Genomic DNA, 7,509 nt, shown 5'->3' with positions numbered 1-7,509 from the left:
TTAATTGATTTTAAAATGTTCATATCCATTTCAGTCATTCTGCCTTACCTGTTATCTTTGCTGTCTGTCCAGGCACTTGTACGTTGCCACTGCCAGTCATTTAGGATCTAATAACAATTATTGAATGGAAAATAACAGGTACATAAAACCGTGATGCATTTAACCCTTTAGGTCCCAGTTCCTCCAGCTGGATTCTTGGAGCCAGACTCTTGCACCCTGGGGGACCCCCATGACTTCAATGGAGCTTCAGCCATGCAGATCCCATGGCAGGAATGGGGCCTTGTTGCTTCTCTTTTATAATTCTCATGACTTGATCTCATAAAAAGGGAAAGAGCAGTAAATAAATAAATAACTGTCTCCATTTGTCTGTGGAAAATAGTTAGCAGACATTCATAACCTCATGCCAAGAGTTTACCTTATCTCGTAGAGAGGAGAAGGTATAGGCTGCACAGTGTCAAGTAGTGCATTAGGAAGTAGTCTCCATGAGAAACTAAAGAAGAAAAAAAATCTGTTAACAAACAACTGACTTAATCCAGCAGTTCACATACATTAGGACAGAAGGCTTCGCCACTACCCATCTTACCAAATACCCTTCAAGTAAAGCAGGTAAGCTCCAGTCATGTGACAAAGGGATTTGTTCCCCGTTTCTGTTTTTGGTGTCTCTCCACGGGAGACATGGTTCCCCTATGACTTGACCTGCAAAAAGCTTCAAGTCCCCCCTGGAGCCCTCCAAGCTAGCACTCCAACCTTTGGGTTAGAGTGGCAGGAGCAAACCTGCATACGCAAGACTGGACATTTTTAAAGTATTAAGATGTATTTGTGCGTAGCCTCATTAGTTGTGCATGGTGCTTCATAGGCATGTGTGAAGACAGGTACCTCCCTCGATAAGTTTACAAACTCCGTACAGACAAAGGAGAGGAGTAAGGCCGGTATATAAAGGTAACGGCTTTCAACTTTCAAGTGTTCACTCGTTTTGGGTGCCCAACCTGGGATAATGTAGGCCTAATGCTCAGGAATGCTGCATGCTTGCACCTCCCATTGATGTCTAATGGACCTGTAGGCAGGAACATAAGAATTTTTAGACTGGATCAGACCTGTGGTTCATCTAGACCAATAGCTTGTCACTGACAGTGACCAGCACCAGATGGTCCAAAGGAGATGCAAGAAATCTTGCAGGATTCAACTACACTACAGGGATAGCCTGCCCTCAGAGTAAGTTTCCTCCTCACGCCAAAGAGCCACTGATTTCCCTGGCAGAGAAGAGTTTATATCCCTTCCAAAAATCTCGGTGGATTTTCATTTTTTAGTATTTACTATTATAATGCTGGATATCTTGTTATCCATATACATGTTGAATCCCTTTCTGAATGCTGCTGAGTTCTTTGCCTCAGTATTATCTTGTGGCAATGAGTTCCACAGGCCAATTGTGCAGTGTGTGAAAAAGTATTTCCTCTGACACTCAAACTAGGCACCCAAAGATAGTGGACAATACAGAAATGTGGGTCATTGTGACTGGATTGTTAATGTCTGGCATGCAGCTTGTTAGTTCCACATTTGTCTGTGTTGCAAATAATTCATTGGGAGTGTAATGCAAGCTAGATTAAAGGACTGAGGTGAGGCAAGAGAGTGGAGTGCGTGCAGGGAGAGGAGAGGCTCTGAGCAGAAGACTAACAAAAATAAGCAGTGAGTTTCTAGGAGGCGTTAGCAGGAAAATAACAGGGCTGGCTGGTATGCTAGAGCAGCAGTTCCGAACCAGGGGTACGCGTACCCCTGGGGGGACGTAGAGGTCTTCACAGCGGTACATCAACTCATCTAGATAGTTTTACAACAGGCTACATCAAAAGCACTAGCAAAGTCAGTATGAACTGAAATTTCATACAGACAAGTAAGCAATGTTTCAGTAATGTTCTGTGATGCTTCTATATTTTTGTCTGATTTTATAAGCAAGTAGTTTTAAAGTGAGGTGAAACTTGGGGGCACACAAGACCAATCAGACTCCTGAAAGGGGTCCAGTAGGCTGGAAAGGTTGAGAGCCGCAGGGCTAGAGGAGAGTGACTACTCCAGATACCGAGCAGTCAGGAAAAGGCAGAGTCCCTGCACATAAAGCAATGAAGGGAATCTATTTCAATATGACAGTTCTGCCACATGCCCTTGGGATGATATTTGTATCTCTTAAGAAAACATGTGTTCGGATACTAAGGTGATGAAGGACATACAAGAACCTACATGGACTGATACATGCTAAATCTAATATAAACTCTGGCTTGAACCATCCATGCCTCATCTTGAGACTCATGCTATAGTCTTTAGCACTTACACAATGCTCTGTATTGCAGTGCTTTGAATGGGCTCCCATGTCTTTCCACTGATGTTAGCGGGAGCCGGATGAGGCCCTCACTGGCTGATGCTGATGCTGATGTGGATAAATTGGAGAGAGTCCAGCGAAGGGCAACAAAAATGATTAGGGGTCTGGAACACATGAGTTATGAGGAGAGGCTGAGGGAGCTGGGATTGTTTAGCCTGCAGAAGAGAAGAATGAGGGGGGATTTGATAGCTGTTTTCAACTACCTGAAAGGGGGTTCCAAAGAGGATGGCTCTAGACTGTTCTCAATGGTATCAGATGACAGAACGAGGAGTAATGGTCTCAAGCTGCAGTGGAGGAGGTTTAGATTGGATATTAGGAAAAACTTTTTCACTATGAGGGTGGTGAAACACTGGAATGCGTTACCTAGGGAGGTGGTAGAATCTCCTTCCTTAGAGGTTTTTAAGGTCAGGCTTGACAAAGCCCTGGCTGGGATGATTTAACTGGGAATTGGTCCTGCTTTGAGCAGGGGGTTGGACTAGATGACCTTCTGGGGTCCCTTCCAACCCTGATATTCTATGATTCTATGATTCTATGATGCCGCTGTTCAGAGCCTGCCTTCATCACAGAAGCACAGCACAGCACCATTCTAACTTTTGAAGAATAAATCATGCCAGCTGCTTCCAAAGCTGGAGCTCCAGGTTCCATGACCAGGAACAGCTGAGACGCTGAAGCCCGGCAGACTCTGCCCCGGAGAAAGGAGGTTCCCTGGTGGAGGAAGGGGTCCGGTGGCTCTGCTGCTGACCCCTTCCCTTCCCCCAGCCCCTATGAGGATAGCTCATGGTCCGGGGATCTGTGAGGGGTAGGGATGTACCAGGCATGGGAGGAGGCAGCCCTGTGCTGGGTGGGGGCAGAGCTCAGGAGATGCCTACTGTCCCCGTCACAGAGATTACCACCAGTGTAGAGACCCAGCCGTCTGCATGGAGGTCCTAGGCCTCAGGTGACTCTCAGATGATCCACAGAATTTGAGTGTGGGCCCCATGGGGAATAATTGGGCAGGAACTCCTCCCCTCAGCGCTTCCTCTGAGCTTTGCTGTAGAAAGGTTGGCTGAGCCGGGCGTTTGGAAAGAGGGCTTTGTGCGGAATCTCCCGAAAGGCCCAGGAGCTTCTGAGAGGGTGAAACACACATTTTATTTTGCTCACACTGGACCAGAGATCAGTTTGTTTTTTTCAGCCTGGGTTCTCCCTCGCTTCCCCCCTCCAGGTTTAACCTCCAACTCTTATTAAACAAACATCCGTCCAGAGAAAGAAAGTATTTATTTATTTAGTTGGTTATTTTTTTCCCAGGGATGAATACCATTTTGTTGGCATGACAACAGCACTGTGGGCTACCATGAAGGCTGGCTCATTAGCACCGCACCAGTGCATTGGACCATTATGCGAGCCCTGGTCAGCCAACGTGGCGAAGGTGCATGGGGGGTTTCTGGTGCTATCTCATTGGCATTGCAGCACTCTTACCCTAGCAGTTACAGCGGTGAGCGCTATCGGGAAGGCTGGACTTCCAGGACCATCACTCCAGTCAGGTGAAATTCAGCTCCTGGCAGAGGGCTTAAGTCACTTACACTTACACCATGGAAGTCACACTTACACCTGATTTCACTCTGGGTGAATTTGGCCGACATCCTAAGCCATGAACGCTCTGCAGTCAGAATCCCAAAACGGAATCCCTTTGTATTACGCTGCAGCATGAAAAACACCTGTAGCGAAAGGTTAGAATATTTCTGTCTAAACCACGGTCCATTTCCACATTCTCAGCTGTCATTTATTATTACTGTAATGATTGGGGGCACCTAGCACCTCCCTGAATTAGGTCCTTAGACTGTAAGCTCTTTGGAATAAGCATCCTGTCTTTTTCATTGTGGTAAAGCAACATCAAATCTAATAGATCCATACAAATATTATTAATAATGACATTGAGCCTGGTCCTGCAAAATCTTATTCAGGAGACTAGCCCAAACTCACACTAGTTGTCCCATCGGTTCTACCCTCACTGAGTGAGCTCATGTTATACCCTAGCTAACCACAAGGGAGAGCAACCATAAAAGCTTGCTAGGTCTACCTGGCTGTAGTTTGGTGTGCCGGGCTACAAAGAAATACAGTGCCACCAATCTTTAAAAGTTTCCAGCTCACAGCAGAATGGCCCTTCCCCTTTTCCTGGTGAGTCCGAGACCTGGAATGTGATCAGTGATGATTGGTTCCTAAGTTCCCCCTAAGCTGCGCGGCCACATTGCTGTCCAGCAGCCTAATAAGCACCGCACAAGCACTCAGGGCTATGACAGGGAGAGATGCCTCTCCCCCAGCCCCAGACCTGCTGCGGCCAGCGGAGAGATACCCAGCCCCCAGCCCCAACCCAGCCTGGCCCGGACCTGCCGTAGCCAGGGGAGAGGTACCCCTGCCCCAGTCCAGCCCAGCCCCGGATCTTTGAAAACTCATGGCGAACGGGGGAAGTCCCAGACGACTGGAAAAAGGCTAATATAGTGCCAATCTTTAAAAAAGGGAAGAAGGAGGATCCTGGGAACTACTAGCCAGTCAGCCTCACCTCAGTCCCTGGAAAAATCATGGAGCAGGTCCTCAAAGAATCAATCCTGAAGCACTTGCATGAGAGGAAAGTGATCAGGAACAGCCAGCATGGATTCACCAAGGGAAGGTCATGCCTGACTAATCTAATCGCCTTCTACGATGAGATTACTGGTTCTGTGGATGAAGGGAAAGCAGTAGATGTATTGTTTCTTGACTTTAGCAAAGCTTTTGACACGGTCTCCCACAGTATTCTTGTCAGCAAGTTAAAGAAGTATGGGCTGGATGAATGCACTATAAGGTGGGTAGAAAGTTGGCTAGATTGTCGGGCTCAACGGGTAGTGATCAATGGCTCCATGTCTAGTTGGCAGCCGGTGTCAAGTGGAGTACCCCAAGGGTCGGTCCTGGGGCCGGTTTTGTTCAATATCTTCATAAATGATCTGAAGGATGGTGTGGATTGCACTCTCAGCAAATTTGCGGATGATACTAAACTGGGAGGAGTGGTAGATATGCTGGAGGGGAGGGATAGGATACAGAGGGCCCTAGACAAATTGGAGGATTGGGCCAAAAGAAATCTGATGAGGTTCAATAAGGATAAGTGCAGGGTCCTGCACTTAGGACGGAAAAACCTAATGCACAGCTACAGACTAGGGACCGAATGGCTAGGCAGCAGTTCTGCAGAAAAGGACCTAGGGGTGACAGTGGACGAGAAGCTGGATATGAGTCAGCAGTGTGCCCTTGTTGCCAAGAAGGCCAATGGCATTTTGGGATGTATAAGTAGGGGCATAGCGAGCAGATCGAGGGACGTGATCGTTCCCCTCTATTCGACATTGGTGAGGCCTCATCTGGAGTACTGTGTCCAGTTTTGGGCCCCACACTACAAGAAGGATGTGGAAAAATTGGAGAGAGTCCAGCGAAGGGCAACAAAGATGATTAGGGGACTGGAACATATGACTTATGAGGAGAGGCTGAGGAAACTGGGATTGTTTAGTCTGCAGAAGAGAAGAATGAGGGGGGATTTGATAGCTGCTTTCAACTACCTGAGAGGCGGTTCCAAAGAGGATGGTTCTAGACTATTCTCAGTGGTAGAAGATGACAGGACAAGGAGTAATGGTCTCAAGTTGCAGTGGAGGAGGTTTAGGTTGGATATTAGGAAAAACTTTTTCACTAGGAGGGTGGTGAAACACTGGAATGCGTTACCTAGGGAGGTGGTAGAATCTCCTTCCTTAGAAGTTTTTAAGGTCAGGCTTGACAAAGCCCTGGCTGGGATGATTTAATTGGGGATTGGTCCTGCTTTGAGCAGGGGGTTGGACTAGTTCCAACCCTGATATTCTATGATTCTATGATCTGCTGCAGCTGGAGAAGAGGTGTCCCTCCCCACCAGCCCTGATTCTGCTGCGGCGAGAGAGGTCTGGGGGGGTGTCCTCTCTCCCCGCTGTAGCCCCATCGCATCCTGAATCCCAAACCCCTCATGCCTGGCCCCACCCCAGAGCCCACACCCCCAGACAGAGTCCTCACCCCCCCCGCCGCACCCCAACCTTCTGCCCCAGCCCTGAGCCCCCTCCCACACGCCAAAGCCCTCGGCCCCATCCCTGCCCCATGAATTTCGTTATGTGCACCAATATGGAGGTGATGGGCCACACAGGGTCATGTCACACATCACCTCCATATTGGTGCACAGAACAAAATTCATTCCACACATGGGTGGGAAAAATTAGAGGGACACTGATTGGTTCTGCCAGGCACTGCAAGGTAGCGCTGATGGCTGGCTGCAATAGCCGACGTTACCTGACTGAGACTGGAGTTCCGAGGGGCCGGGGGCCACCGCGGATCCAGTACGTCCAGCCTCCACGTGGGGCAGTGCGGTGTCAGAAGACCAGGCTGTCCAAGGTGGTGAAGTGACCTGCTGAGAGTAGGACAGTGAGTCCCAATTCTGGGGGCCCTGTGGAAAGTGTTATGTATTGTGGATAGCCCGCGATAGCCTCCTCCTTTCTGGGACTCTCTGCATCCCACTGCTCATCCCTCCAAAATACCACTGCTCACATCCGCTTCCTCTCCTGCTGCTCCAGCCCCATCACTTCCTCCTCAAGCCCCTGCACTCTCTTCCTCTCTCCTTCAAACAGCACATCAGTTCCCAGGGCTCTGCACTGGCCTGAGCCCTCCCAAATCTCCATTCCTTTATCCTGGGTTGTACCCTCTCCTCCACAGGACCTCTCTGGCTATCCTGCAAGATACCTAACACATGGCCTTCTCTCTCTGTGTCCCTCAGCATCCTCCCTCCACACGGCTCCTTTGGCTTCCTGCTCTTCTTGGTTCTTCCAATTCTTCTGTGCCACCCCTTATGCCTGGAAAAGCCCCCCAGTCCCTGTGTGGCTGGCTGCTGCTCTCCTCCTTCAAATCCAGGTAACCTCCTCAATGAGTTCTCAGCCCTTACTCCTCTCTCAATTGCTGTCCTGTGTATCAGATTTGTGTGTGTTAGAGCATAAGCTCATCAGAGCAGAGACGCTGGTCTCAATCCTGAGAGGAACTGAGCACTCTCCTTTCCCAGTGAAGTCAGTGGGGGATGAGGGAACTCAGGACTTCACAGGATCAAGCCCTCTGGTACGTGCTGTGCAATGCTATGTATGCTC

Source organism: Caretta caretta, chromosome 8 (assembly GCF_965140235.1).
Source record: "Caretta caretta isolate rCarCar2 chromosome 8, rCarCar1.hap1, whole genome shotgun sequence".
NCBI classification, from domain to species: Eukaryota; Metazoa; Chordata; order Testudines; family Cheloniidae; genus Caretta; species Caretta caretta.
The sequence above is the reverse complement of the archived record's forward strand: the minus strand, read 5'-3'. Positions refer to the sequence as shown.